This window comes from Macrotis lagotis, chromosome 5 (assembly GCF_037893015.1).
Source record: "Macrotis lagotis isolate mMagLag1 chromosome 5, bilby.v1.9.chrom.fasta, whole genome shotgun sequence".
Lineage (NCBI taxonomy): Eukaryota > Metazoa > Chordata > Mammalia > Peramelemorphia > Peramelidae > Macrotis > Macrotis lagotis.
Window position 1 is genome coordinate 225,684,223 of NC_133662.1, and position 15,725 is coordinate 225,699,947.

Sequence of the window (15,725 nt, forward strand, 5' to 3'; positions counted from 1 at the left end):
ACTTGTGGGAGAAGCATCAAGGAAGTCAGTGGTTCTGGACTGGTGAGTATGTGGAAAGGAGAAAGGTCTAGGAGGACTACAAAGGTAGGAAGGGGTCAGGGAAGGAAGGGCTTTAAAAGTCAGACAGAGAGTTGAGATGATAAATGCCTAATTCTAACGATAAAAGCCATTTCTAACTCAGCCCTCTGAAGGCAATTGTTTATGTATTTTATGGATTAGAGAATTGCTAGTGGACTGTGATTACTTGGAAAGCATATTGGAATGATTCTTTTCCTAGCTAACTGAACCTTATTATCATTATTGTGAGGAATAACTCATTTCTATTAATAAGGTCTATTATTATTAAGGCCTTTATTAAAGTATTTTAAGGTTTATAAAATGCCTTCTTTCCTAACAAAGTACTAAAGGGGAATGATAGCAATATTTTATAGAAGATGAAAATACTGAGACTCAGCTAACTGGCATAATAGATAGAGCACTGGGAGTGAAAGTTCAAATCTGGTCTCAGATGTTAACTAGCTGTGTGACCCTGAGCAAGTCACTGAATCCTTTTGCCTCAGTTTCCTTATCTAGAAAATGATCTGGAAAAGGAAATAGCAAATAACTCAAGTATTTTTACCAAGAAAACCTCAAATGGGGTCATGAAGAGTCATATGTGACAAAACAATTGGATGACAACAACACTGAAACTCGATTGTGACTTGCCCATAGTCACACAACTAGTAAATGACAGAATTGGGACTGTAACCCAATTATATATAACCCAATGGATCTAATGACAATCTTTCTTCCCCATTATGATACTGTAGATAGCTGAATGTAATAGAGGATAGAGTGATGGACCTGGTGGCAGGGAGGCCTGAGTGGCCTCAGACATCTAATGGCTGTTTAATCCTGGGAAAGTCATTTAATCTCTGTTGGCCTTAGTTTCCTCATATGTAAAATGGGGATAATCCAGGGCAGGGTTGTTGAGAAGATAAAAACAATGAGATGCTTTATAATGTATTTAACACAGTGCTTGGTACAATGCTAGCTTTTATTATTATTGTTATCATTATTTGAAGAAAAACAAATAAGCAAAAGTTTGTGATGCAGGAGAAAGGTAGTATGGTTCAGTGGAAAGGGATCTGGCATTACAATTAGAGGATGGTCTACACTGGAGTCCTGATCTTAGAAGACACTTTTCTTCTTTGTTACTTGAGGCAAATAATCTTCCCCTGCTGAACTACAGTTTCTTTAGAAATATAAAAAGTAGCAAGAGAGGATTTTTAAGATCCCTTTCAGTTCAGCATTCTGTGATTCCAAATAAATAACAGTTTAATACAGCAAGAGAAAGTATGTGTCAAGGAAAGTAGTTAGTTTGTAATCCATTATTAACTGAATGAAATGAGGATTTAACAGTTGAGAGGCCGGGAGAGTATACTAAGAGTTGGCACCATCTTGAAAAGTTTCATGGAGAAGGGGAGATACAAACTGGTTCTTGAAAATAGCTTAAATTTTGATAGAAAGAGAGAAAGATGAGTGTTTCAGGCTAAGAGAATGAGGCAAATCATAGATGTAGAAAAGCAAAAGATATGTTGTGGGATCTGTGAGTACAGTAATGTTTTCAAATTGGGGATGTGGAATGGTGGAGTGGGGTTCAAGAAGATACACACTTCAGGTATGACCATAGGATCATAATAATGTTTATATAAAATCTTATTCAATGTAATTTTCATCTATAATCTCCTGTGAGCCCTATATTATGCTTGAATTGTATTACAATTATCAGTTATCAGTATGCACATTTTACAAGCGAAGGAAATGAAACAAAAATAGTTGTGACAAACCAAAGTTTGAGAGGCAGAATTTGAAACTAGGCTTTCCTCTTACCCAACACTTAGTCCATTGCTTCACAGTCACCCTAATCGTTATAGACCCTCACAGGGCTTAAACCCAGAAGGAATTTGAAACTTCCTTTGAGGTCATCAGTCTAATTCCCTCATTTTATAACTGAGAGTCCCTAGGTGAAAATGGGTTAAATTACCTGTCCAAAGTTCTAGAACAGATAACGAGAAGATTTGAACCCAACCCAGATAACCTCCAAGCTCCCTTCCAGCTCAGAAATTCTGATTCTATTTCCTCAGCAAAGGGTTCCAAAACATAAATACGTAGTGAAAGAGAAAGCTGGAGAAAAGTAAAGTGGTATCACACTGTGAAAGACCTTGAATGACAGGTTAAGGAGCTACAACTTTCTCATGTAGGCAATAGAAAATCACTGGAGGCTTTTGTGCATAAATAAATCATTAGTTAATGATACTTAACCAGCAGAGATATTCAGAAAAAATTTTTAGAGGGAATAAATATTTATTGAATTAAAATCAAGAAACCAGACAAGGATGGGGCATAAAACAATAAAACTCTGGATTAGGACAGTGTCCCTGGGAATGGGAGAGAAGGAATAAATGGAGACAAGATCTTGAGGAATCATCAGGGCTTGGTGACTAGATTGGGGATTGGTGAGAGAAAAATAGGAATCAAAGGTGACTCATAGGTTTCAAACTTGTGTGACTGGGAGGGTAATGATATAATTAATAGAAATAAAGACATCAGGAAGGAAAGCTAGCTCTTTGGGTGGTTGGAAATACGGGTCTAGCATTACAGAAAAACATTAGGACTTCTGATTTGAAAATAATTTACATAAATGTGATATTAGAAACTATAGAAGTAACTTCCTCTTTCTCTAGGGATCACATATGATCACCTCTGTGTGGTATTTAAAAGCCTTCACACATCTGGGCTCCAGTCTATTTTCCAGTTTCCTTCCTTCCTTCCTTCCTTCCTTCCTTCCTTCCTTCCTTCCTTCCTTCCTTCCTTTCTTACTTCCTTCCCTCCCTCCTTCCCTCCTTCTCTCTTTCCTTACTTCCTTCTGGGAATGAAGAATGGCCCCTTTTGATCCTCTTGAATTGGGAGGCCATGGGCCGGCAGAACTCATCAATGAGAAATTGGGGGCAGTATGATATAGGGATGTTCTGAGGTGAAAAGACTCTAGGTGTTGAGGGAGTTGAGGCATAGTGGCAAAGTCCATAAAATCTGAGGCATAGCCAGGAGAGGACTAGCCATGGGATTATGCTCATATTTTGAGAATGAGAAGAGAGAGGAACCAAAGAAGTAGTCATACTGGTAGGAGAGAAAGAGTCTTCTCTTGTCTCAGAAGCCAAGGATGAAGAATTAAAGAAGAGAAAGATCATCAACAGTGCCTCATGCTACAGGAGAAGAGGAGTATGGAGCTTTTGGGGTCAGACTGAAAGGTCCCTTGAGAGGATGTGTGTGCTTGTGTGTGTGTGTGTGTGTGTGTGAGAGAGAGAGAGAGAGAGAGACAGAGAGACAGACGGGGGCTTTGGCAACCTCACTTTGTTTCCTCTCACTATTCCTTGAATGTCTCATTTGTTTTCCTACCTTTGAGATTTTGTTCACACAGAAGTATTCCTTGGACCTGGAAGGCACAGACCTTTCCCTGCCTACCTCCATGCCTCTACCTCCCCCACAATGTCTCCTTTATCCAGAAACCTCCAGCAAAGACAGCTGCAAACATATACTATTTATAGCCAGAAGCTGGCTTATTCTGGCAGTCTGAGTCCAGTCACAGTGAGTCAGCCCATTGGGGGGCCTAACCCATCCTGGCAAACTTTTCCACTTGGTCTATGGCTTAATTGTATTCCTTTAGAAATGTTACCATTAAGAGTGGTTTCCCCACCTCACCCTCTCCTCTGGAAATTTTGGATATTTCAGGCACTATTTTTCTGCTCTCCATTAGATTGGAGTCTCTATGTTTTTCCAGAGTGTCTCTTGAATCAATCATAAGAAAAATTTCCAGGCATGACTTCATAAGAAAACAGTTTACATGTCCAGATCACAAAGGCCTGAAAGTCAGTCAGTAACCAATGGTCCAAGGAACCATTGTTTGTTCACTAGGTGTTCTCCCTCTGTTCATTCAAGTCAGAAGCCCTCTGTGACACAATTGATGGTGTTGGAGGGTTCCTTTGGCCAATTTGGATTTAACTAGGCTGGTCCTTATACAGTAGACACATACAGTTTGGCAGACCCATATCCTTAAGCCTTCCCAATGTGGTGGGACTTGATAGAACTTACCCTCCATTGTCTTGACCCAGGGTCACTACCATAAAATGATAAGGCATCACTAGAAGGTTTTAGAGAAGGCAACAACCAGTGGAAGGAAGGGAACCCTAAATATGGGTTACCCAAGTAGTGGTTTTTCCCCTTTCCAAATATAGGAAACAGAGCTTCTTATACATTGTTCAGATCATTAACAGAACTTCTTGAGACTCCCGTTTATAACTGCAATTCTTTTAAAATAATTTATTTTTTGAATTATATGTAGGAGATGATTTTCAGCATTCATTTTTGTAAGTTTTCTCTCCCACCTTTCCCTCCTCCCACCCAGGATAGCAAGTAATCTGATATGTTATAAATATATAATCATATTACACATATTTCCATATTAGTCATACTGTGAAAGACAAATCAGAATAAAAAGGAGGAAACCATGAGAAGGAAAAAGCAAAAAAAAAAAAATTAAAAAATTAAAAAAGCTCCATAGTTCTTTACCAAGATGTATATGACATTTTTTCATCACAGCTATTTTAGAACTGTCTTTGATTGCTGTATTTCTGAGAAGAGCTAAGTCTATCAGAGGTGATCATCACACAATGTTGCTATATAACTGAAACTCTTGATCTTGAGGCCTCTACATTGGAAAAATTAAGCAAATTATTGATAGATTTTTTAAATAACATCTGTTGATAGAGGAGAAATTTCCATTAAATTAAATTAACAGACATTCATGTTCCATGTAGTACATGGCCTTCGAGGGGTACCCAAATGAACAATACAAAGACTTAGGTCCTAAGGAACTTACATGATTGAGCATAGGAAAGATATACTTGAAACAGTGATTAACCAAAAAAAAAAAAAATTCAATATGGAGACAAAAAACAGCAAAAGAGATGTTGCATACTGTAACAAATGAATACTATATGCTGTAAATCCTTTAAGATAACTGAGATCAGAAAGGACACATTGACTAAGTATGGCTAGGTATGAATTCATGGGGTGGTCTCTCAATTTGAATGCTATGCAAAAAATACTTTTAAAAATTAAAAAATCAAGAAAGACAAATAGATACACCAGATAATAATGAGTGTATATATACATATATATATATATATGTATCATCTCACCTACATTTTTACAAGAAACATTTACAAAATAATAACCAATACTAAGTTGTGCCCAATGCCCTTAATGTGTTTTTCCCCTGTCATTTTACTGTCATTCAGTCATTTTGATTGTGTAACTCTTTGTGACCTCTTTTAGAGTTTTCTTGGCAAAGATACTGGAGTAATTTATCATTTCCTTCTCCAACTCATTTGACAAATGAGGAGACTGAGTAAAGAGGGTTAAATGATTGCCCAGTGTCACACAACTAGTACCTTCCAACACCATCAATTGTGTCACAGAGGGCTTCTGACTTGAAAGAACAGAGGGAGAACACCTGGTGACCAAATTCAACATTAAGTCACAAGAATAAATCTGAGGTCACATTTGAACTCAGGAAGAGGAATTTTCTTGATTACATGCCTAGCAGTCTATCCACTGTACCACTTAGCTTCTCTTTCCCCTAGGTACTTATACATTATTACTTTTCTTCTATTCTTTCCTAATTATTGTGGATATTTTAATTCTGCTCTTGTATCACTTTTGCATCCCTTCATATAAGGCTTTCTATTCTTTCTAGTTAGCCTATTTTTCATTCCTTAATAAGGCAGTAATAATAACAGCTGTTCCATGTAAAGCTATAAGACTTACAAAGCATTCCTTTGTTTATTATTTATAACACCCTTATTGGTGAGGTACTGCAAGCATGAGTACTTTCATTTTATATTGAGGAGACTATGACTCAGTGAGGTTGAGCATCTTGCTCAGGATCACTCACTTAAATGCTTTAGAGGCAGAATTCAAACCTAGGTCTAGCCTGACCCCAAATTTAGAACTTTTTACTCTGTCAGGTTACTTCTTAGTAATCTTTAAATGTAGTCTCTTTTTTTTTTTGATTCTTACAAGGCAATGGTGTTAAGTGACTCACCCAAAGTCACACAGCTAGTTAATTATTAATTAATAATTAATTAATCTGAGATGGAATTTGAACTCAGGTTCTTCTGGCTCCAGGGCCAGTGATCTATCTACTGCACCACCTAGCTGCCCCCAGTGTAGTTTTATCCCACAAACTTTTTCACCATTTCCAATCACTGGACATAAAAACGATCTTTTTAAAGTATTAAAGCAGCATGAGGCAGTTAGGTGGCACAGTGGATAGAGCACTGGCCCTGAAGTCAGGAGTACCTGAGTTCAAATTTGACCTCAGACACTTAATAATTACCTAGCTGTGTAGCCTTGGGCAAGCCACTTAACCCCATTGCCTTGCAAAAATAAACAAATAAAGTATTAAAGCAGCTATGAACATATATTCATCTAAGTCAGGGTGGGGAAACTTTTCTTCCAAGGGTTACTTGGATATTTATAACATTATAACATTTGGGCCATTCAAAATTATCAACTTAATAAGTAGTCTGCTATATTTGGCCAAACAATTAAATCACCCCTAAAAACTCCTAGATGTAATGAATTTTGAATCCCACCTGCAGTTGCTGTGGCAGTGCCAGACCAAATGATTTCTCAGGCCTTATGTGGCCTGTGGGCCAGATATTTCCCACCTCTAATTTAAATAAAGGACCAGCAGTGGAATCACTAGGCCAGAAGGTATGATTAATTATGTAATATAATACAGCATGTCATCAACTTAGTCTCCAAAAAGCCTGCATCAATTTTTAGTTCTAGCAATAATGTTAATAAACTATCATTTCCTAGGGAATTAGAAATATCCATTAATATTCTCACCAACATTAAGCCTTGCCCTTTTGTCATGTTTCTTCCTGTTTGATGGATTTGATGTGATACTTCAAGGATGTTTTAATTGGGCATTTCTTTAACTTTTACAGCTTAATTGATCTCTTGCTTGGGTGATTGCAGGGTAAGACCCCATCTCAATGTCTGACTTAATCCTCTTTTCCTCATTCTCCCTAAATGGAAGTTTGTCCAAGCAGATAACCTGAACACTGTGGGGAGGGGAGGTAGGAAAGGAAGGGCAGAGACAAAATCTCCTGAAAATGCCAAAGAATCCACTTTTATATACACTCACAGTCAATCCCTCAAACTCACTTTTTTTTTAGGTTTTTTGCAAGGCAAATGGGGTTAAGTGGCTTGCCCAAGGCCACACAGCTAGGTAATTATTAAGTGTCTGAGACCGGATTTGAACCCAGGTACTCCTGACTCCAAGGCCAGTGCTTTATCCACTACACCACTTAGCCACCCCTCAAACTCACTTTTTAATTAATTATTTGCTCTCACACACTAATGACCATATAGTTCCAACATTAATAAAAATCATAATAATAATTGCCATTCAGGTTTTTCCAACTAAACATCTCCATTCCTTCAATTGTGCCTCCTATCATATTGCATCAGGGATGCTCTCCATCCTGTTTTCAATTCTGAACATGCTTTTCAACTTGGCAATGTCCCTCCTTCAACTGTGGTGGTGAATCAATTAATAAGCATTTTTCAGGGGTCTACTATATGTTATCATTTGCCCTACCGTGTGCTGAAGATGTAAAGGCAAAGTGGGCTTGGGGAGCTTAGAGCAAGAAAAGTCAACAAGGGCAGATACAGGTGTGTGTGTGTATGGATATATGTATATGTGTATATATATATATATATATATATATATATATATATACATACATACATATGTATATATATATATGCATCCATTATGTTTAATCAAATATAGGCTTATATGTTCCCATATTGAAATATATATATATATATGTGTGTGTGTGTGTGTGTGTGTGTGTGTGTGTGTAGGGATAAGTATACCTAAATATGATAGATTAGATATGATGGACACACTGGCAGATAGAAAGATAGACAGATAGATAGATACAAAGATAGATACAAAGATAGATACATAGATAGATAGATGATAGAATACTCAGATACATAGAAAGATAAGTGGGTGGATGGATGAATGGATAAATGGTTGGATGAATGGATGGATAGATGATAGCCTACTCAGACTGACAAAGATAAATGAGTGAATGGATGAATGGGTAGACAGATAGATAGACAGTCAGGCAGATAGATAAATGGATGAATGGACAGCCAGACAGATAGATGATAGATAGATAAGTAAATAGATGAGGGAGAGAAGAAAGAAAAGGGGAAAAGGGGGGGGGTGGAATATTAAGTACCAATCACTGTGTTAAGTATGGGTGGGATTTAAATAAAGCAAGAAGATAAATTGCTGGCCTCTAGGAGCTTACATTCACAAGAAGAAAGAAAACATTTTAAGGGAAGTTAGCAAGGTGACAAGGTAAAGTAGGAAATGAGAAATGAAGAGAAAGTTAGAAGGGTGTTGATGTATGAGTGAAGTGAGTGTGTTTGGGCCCTTCATGTGGCCTAGGCTCTCAACAATCAAAAGAGCAAGCTTCAGAATGGGAAGGCTACTGTTAAGGAGGTGGAGAAGATGTGTGGAGATGAGTTTGAGCCATGTGAATGAAGTGACTGAAGCCAGGTGGATCAGGAAGTAAAAGGGGGAGCACTTGAACAAAGTCTTGAAGAAAACAAGAGAGTCTGAGTGAGATAGGTAGGATAGAATTCATTCCAGCTATGGAAGATAGCCTACAGAAAGGTCCAGAGACTGTGTGAGAAACAGCAAATGGGTTTGACTGTACCTATACATGAGAATGGGAGTAAGAGATGAATAATGAGGTTGGGAAAGGAAAATGGAACCAAATTGTATAGGGCTTTCATTAAATGCCAAACAGGAGTGTATATTTGATTTTAGTTTTAATAGGAATCTGCTGGAGATTATTGAGTGGGGCATAATATGCTTAGGAAGATCACTCTGGCTCCTGTAAAGATGGAATTAGCATGGGGAGAGATGAGGCAGGGAGACCAATTAGGAGTCTATTTTAAGAGGCCAGGCAACAGGTGATAAAGGCCTAGATTATAGTCCTAGCTATGTAGGTGGAGAGGAGGAGGTAGACGTGAGAGATTCTGCGGAGGTGGAAACATGATTTGGCAATAGACCAGATATATGAGCAAGTGAGAATGAGAGTGCTTTGAAATCTAGGTGACTGGAAGGATTGTATTGCCTCAACAAAAATAAAGAAGTTTCAGAAAAGAGGTGGATTTGAGGGGAAAGAATTCTCTTTAGTTTGAAAGGCCTATTAGGCATTTAATTGGAAATGTCCAATAGGAATTAGTGATCTTGAGAGTGATGCTGTGGCTGGATATATAGATCTGGAAATCACTGGGACAGAACAAATGAATGAATGAAAAATCATTTATTCAGTTATAATTATATACCAAACACAGTGCTATATGTTGGGAATGTAGCTCTTAAAAAATCTCAGATTTTCATAGGGGAAAACAATAGATGCAGAAACATGGTGCTCCAAGAGGATGTTTTAAACAGAAGGAGTGAGTGGAGACATTAGGCAACTGACTGGCATTCTCTTTCCAGATACGGTTGTGTTGATTCGATTACTATTCCTTGAACAAAAGGCAATAATGGGTAAGACTTCTTGAGTATGAAGATGTTTGTAGTCCAATGAGTCTGAGACCAGTTAGATACGGTAAATTTTCACCAGTTAGGAATTCATGAACCCCAGAAGTTTATGTGGGATGGAAGGAAGATGTCCAGAATGCATAGAGAACATGTGAACACAGATTTAGGACAGAAAGAGATCTACAGTCTAACATTATCATCTTTTAGAAAAGGAAACTGAGAAACAGATATTTAGTGACTTGCTCAGAGTCTCACAGCTAGTGTTTGAGGTAGTATTTCAACAGACCCATTGCTCTATTGTGCCACCCAGCTAAGATAATAATTAAATCCATAGAAGCTGGGGTGGCTAGGAGTACCTGGGTTCAAATCCGGTCTCAGACACTTAATAATTACCTAGCTGTGTGGCCTTGGGCCAGTCATTTAACCCCATTTGCCTTGCAAAAACCTAAAAAAAAATCCGTAGAAGCTGATGAAGTCTCCTGAACAGTTTATAGAGAGAAGATATAGGACTGAGATGCCCCCTCAGTTAGGGGGCATGATATGGATATAATGAGGCAACAGGTAGGAAGAGAACCAGACCACAGATATCCAAAGAAGAGGGAATATTCTGAAGGAGATGTTCAACAATGTTAGATATAGAGAAGTCAAGAAAAATCAGGACTGAGAAATTAGAATTAAAGAATTTATTGGTGCCCCTTTGAGTGATGAAACTGGAAGCCAATTTTTGAAGGGTTAAGGAGTGAATGAGAGAAAAAGAAGTGAAGACATTACATGTAGACAGTAAAGTCAGAGTTTGACTGAAAAAGGCAAGAGAGCAATAGAACTATAGCTTGAAAGAATGACAAGGTCTAGAAAAGGTTTGGATTTTATTTTTAAGATAGAGGAGATTCCAGTGTGTTTGTAGAAAGCAAGGAAGGGGGGCAGCTAGATGGTGTAGTGGATAAAACACTGGCCCTGGAGTCAGGAGTACCTGGGTTCAAATCCGGTCTCAGACACTTAATAATTACCTAGCTGTGTGGCCTTGGGCAAGCCACTTAACCCCATTTGCCTTGCAAAAAAAAAAAACCTAAAAAAAAAAGAAAGCAAGGGAGGAGCTAGTAGATAGGGAGATATTGAAGATAAGAAAGAGAAAGGATGACAGTGGTGCCAGTTTTCTAGAGAATATGAAATGGGGTGAGATCAAAGGAAGGTGATATAGATATTGGCGGGGGGGCGGGGGAGAATCCCCTCTTCATCAGGAACTAGATAAAAGAGGAGAGATTGGGGGTTGATGCTAAGAACTTGTAAGATGTTAGAGAAGAAGAGAAGAAAGAACTCAAAATGAATACTTTGTTTTCTCCAGAAGTCAATTGATTAGTAAATATTAAGGGACTACTTATTATACTAGGTACAGTGCTATCTGGGAGTGTGGGGGAGTAGTGGAGAAGAAATTACATGGGAGACTTGAGGAGAGAAGAGAAAGTTTGGAACATCCTCAGCAGGGACTCTATCTATCTATCATCTATCTATCCTATCTATCTATCTAGAGAGAGAGAGAGAGTATGTCATATATGGTCTGACAGAATAGAGCAGGGCCATGACTTCCTGTGTCTTTGATACTGTGTTCCATACAGAGTTCATATTGAGTCCCAAATCCTAGGAAGTCTGTCCTGACAACACCTGGACTTCAAGCTTGCTTCCTTCAGTTCTGTGTAGGTCTGATCCAGTTGTTTCTGAAGTTCCCCAGTTGGGCCCAGATATTACTCTGGGATTGTATGAGCCACAAATTGAGAGATTTGTTTAATCAGTGGTGGTCACACAGCAGTTAATAAATGTTTATCACATTTGTTTTTATTTAATTAACTGTACAGTAAAACACAAATTTTACTCTTTCTCTCCTCCCCCCCCCCCCCACCATCCAGGACTATAGGGCAGAAGTGGGACAGGAGACTTTTAGAAAATCATTCATTATCTTTATTTTTGTTGAGTCTCTTGGATTTTCCAGATGTTTGGGTTGTTTATACTGTCTCAAGGTATAATACCCCTACCTAGAGAACACAATAGGCAGAATTCATTCTTGGGGGGGGGGTAAACTCTGACTCAATCCTATTTTTTTAATCTTTTCCCATCTCCCTATTCAAAAACCCAGAGTAGTTTCCATGATCAGAATAGGGCCCATGTTCAAATCTCTAAAGTTATGAATAAAAAGAGTCTCAGCCTTGTCTGGGTTAACCATTTCTCCTCTGAACCCCCTTGGAGTCTCAGATAGAAATTGCAAAGGAAAGTTTAGTCTTATTAGGAGGAAAAATCTCCTAAACATTTGAGCTATCCAAAATTTAATCCAAAAATTAGTGTTAACCAGGCATCATTGGAGGTCTGTAAGCAAAGACTGGATGACCGCTTCTTGGAAATGGTCTTGACAGGATTCTTCTTATATGTATGGTCCATGAGGTCCTGTCTGGCCCAGGGATGCCGTCGTTCTGTATGCTCTCTCCTAGTAGAGTGTAAATAGCCTAACCTTGATTTTTAGTTTTGTATCTCTAGCACCTGGAAGCTCTTGAACACGGTAGGCAGCTCATGGATCACTGGAGTACTTGTCCCAGTTGGACAGTGAGCTTGTAGAGAAAAAGATGCCTATCAACTTTTTACCTGTTTCTTCTTTAGTACTGTAGATTTTTTCCTTTATGAAGTTAGTTGCTATGATATTTAGATTTGTAAATATAGCCTTTATTTTAGATGCTCTTGCATCATGAAGAGGTCATCCCTTCACTTGACCCAGAAAATTTAGGGAAAACCTACTTTGGCACCATATGGTATATCAATTCTCTTTGAAAAAATGAAAATATAAAGTAACTGAAGTCAAATTTCAATGAAAATTTAAAAGATAACAAAGCAGAATTTTTAAAAAATAAAGACTTCTCCAAAAAGCAACCTTTCCCCAAAGATTATATGTTAAATCTCTCTCTCTCTCTCTCTCTCTCTCTCCCCCCCCCCCCCCCCCACTCTTTAAGGTTTTTTTGCAAGGTAAATGGAGTTAAAGTGGCTTGCCCAAGGTCACACAGCTAGGTAATTATTGTCTGAGGCCGGATTTGAACCTTAAATCTCTTTTAACTACAATAATGGTTAAGTAGGTGCTTCCCTTGGTCTTCCCAACCAATGTCAACAGGCACAGTTACTCCTCTAGTTCTTTACTGCCTTTGGGGACATCTTGAGCTTTCTAGAGGCTTCTCTTGCAGTTCCAAGTAGCTCCCACCAGGAGGTGTTAGACATTGCTCTTCAGAAGTGGTTCCTTCTTTAGATCTCAATGGCTCCCAGTGGATATCAGCAGGCATTGATATCAGTCAAGGCTACCATTTTTCTCTACATTTCATCACTACTGGGGAAATGCCAAACAAGAGACCTCCTCTCACTGAGGCTATTTTTTCTTGTTCAATACTAGTACTCCTGCTATTCCTACCACCACCACCACCACCTCCCAACTATAACTACTTACAATTACAAGGAATATTAAGAGTACTGGTATATCAGTTCTTCTAATATTACTACTATCATTACTAGTAGTACTGCTACTAATAATATGTATACTGCTACTACTAATACTATTATGAGTACTAGTTATACTATGATTACTACTAATACTAGTACTGTTACTAGTACCACCACCATCACTACTGCCATTCCTCCTCCTCTTCCTCCTTATATCATAAATACTATGAGTATTAGTATACTAGTATAGGTATTAATAATACTGGTATTACTATTACTTGTACCACCACCACTACCACCACCACCACCACCATCACCACCACCACTACCACCATGGCAACTGCCTCCCTACCTCTTACAAAAGTTGACTAACTAGGGGAAAAATCTTGTCAACAGAATGAGAACTATTTAATATTCATGTGACCATGGGCAAGTTACTTAATCTCTTTGGACCTCAGTTTCCTCATTTGTACAAAGAGGGGCTTGACCTAAATGAACTCCAAAGCCCCTTCCCATTCTATATCTATGTTTCCATGATCCTAAATATGTCTAAAATATCCTAAATAAAAACTTGACATGTCCCAAAGTTGCTACATCTGGCAAGAACCAATAAAAGTTCAGCCTAGAGTCTTTTCTCTCTGTGCAACCCACACGACTGCCACCCCCAGTATTACTTTCAGCACCACCATCTATTTTTGGTGACAGGGAAGTGGTTGTTTATTTTTTGGGAGGTGTTTTTGTTTTATATAGATCATCGGCATCTAATATGATACCTTCTTATTCTGGGATTGGTGTCTGTGTCTGAAGAAAAGGAATGGGTGGGGATCATCTGAGTCCTTGCCAGGCTTAGTCATGTGATGAATCTGCCTAATGCAGGATTTATTCTTCGGACTGATGTAATGATTCCTTTGTTGTCTATCCTATCATTAGTCCTGTTATTTCAAGAAAGGGCTTTAGAGAAGATAAAATCCTTAGAGGAACAGATTCTGGGATTTGGATAGGAAAGTGGATACTTGTAGTATTTCTCAAATATTTTCATATGGCTATAGTTTCAGGGATTAGAAGAATATTTTCAAAGGTTTAATGAAAGGGGCATATGATTGAGTTAGGCCATAGTCTTGCTCTGCCCCTAATTTATTGTATGACCCTGGGTAGATAATTTTACCTAAGCACCAGTAGCTGGCTATGGTGGTCCTGCCGATGATAAAGTCTCCATCTGATGAGACATCTTCCCCTCTCCCAGTACGCCTTTGGGTCTCTACAACAAGTAAGCTACCTGAGACCTCTTTTGCAGTTGCTACTAATGATGATGTTTGGCCTTCATTGTTGAAGAAGACCATGACATCAGGGAGGTGATGCCATGATAAGCAGGTGAATTGAATTTGGGGGAGGGGGATGTACTAGGTCACCAGCCTTTCTTTCTCCTTCAAAGTCACCTGGATCCAATGGCCAGATATGTATCAGGATGACTGGTGATGGCCCAGGATGTGAGGCAACCAGGTTTAAAGTCATGCAGTAAGTGTCAAGTGTCAGAGGCTGGATTTGAGTCTTCCTTACTCCAGGGTCAGTTCTCTATCCATTGCATCATCTAGCTTCAATTGTTACTAGTAAAGAATTATTTGAACTGTCACCCTAAGATCAAGACTAGAGTCATAACCATGTTACTATGAATGATGATGATGATGATGAAAATAATTAATTATTAAGTGCAAATAACTTTACAAATATTGTCTCATTTTATCCTCATAACAATGCTGAGAGGGTGGTGCTATTTTTATCATTCTAATTTTACAGATGAGGAAGCTGAGGCATGTTGATCCCTGGGGACTGACTATTGACTTGGAAAACCACACATTAGCATTATCTATGTTCTATTTAATTTAAATTTATTTTATTAAATATTTTCAATTACCTTTTAATCTAGTTTGACCTGCACTCAGAGTACTGCTCCATTTTCTCAGGTGACCTATATTTAACACCTCTGTTTTAGGTGTCATTCAGGTTGCTATCAAAGTAAGGTATGAAGAGGGTTCCAGAAATATTAACTCTAAACTAAGGAACACACTAGAGCTGGAGATGTAGATCTGGAGGTAATCTGAATAGAGATGATACTTGAATCTGTGGGAGCTAATGAGATCACCAAGCAGAGGTGATGCTCATTGACACTAATTCCATGACCTTGGGCAAATCACTTAACCTTGTTCACTTGTTTTTCAGTTATGTATGAATTTGTGACTCCATTTGGGATTTTCATGGCAGTGATACTGGAGTGCTCTGCCATTTTCTTCCCCAGCTCATTTTATAAATGAGGAAACTGAGGCAAACAGGGTTAAGTGACTTGCCCAGAGACATACAAGCTAGTAAATATCTAAGACCATATTTGATCCCTTGTCTTCCTGACTCCAGACTTGGCACTCCATTCATTCATTGCCTACTTGTTGAGTCTCAATTTTCCTCAATTGTGAAATGAGGAGATTGGAATAAATGATCTTTAATGCTTCTTCCAGTCTAACTTTATGAGGCCATGACAGAGTATAGAGAAAGGGAGGGGACCAGGAAAAACTTTGGG

General features: G+C 38.4%; 1 protein-coding gene and 1 long non-coding RNA gene across 11 annotated transcripts in view; one reads left to right on the plus strand and one right to left on the minus strand.

Moving 5' to 3' along the window:
* LOC141488497 (uncharacterized) overlaps positions 1-3,852 on the minus strand; it is a 34,890-nt gene extending 31,038 nt beyond the window's left edge. The window contains exon 1 of one of the 2 annotated variants that reach the window (XR_012468709.1): positions 3,716-3,852. This is a non-coding gene — a long non-coding RNA (uncharacterized LOC141488497). Of the gene's footprint in view, positions 1-3,438 lie in introns of both variants that reach the window. The other variant, XR_012468710.1, reaches the window with a different exon arrangement.
* Positions 1-15,725, plus strand: part of PDE4DIP (phosphodiesterase 4D interacting protein) — a 239,330-nt gene that overhangs the window by 36,904 nt on the left and 186,701 nt on the right. The gene's annotated exons all lie outside the window — the stretch shown is intronic.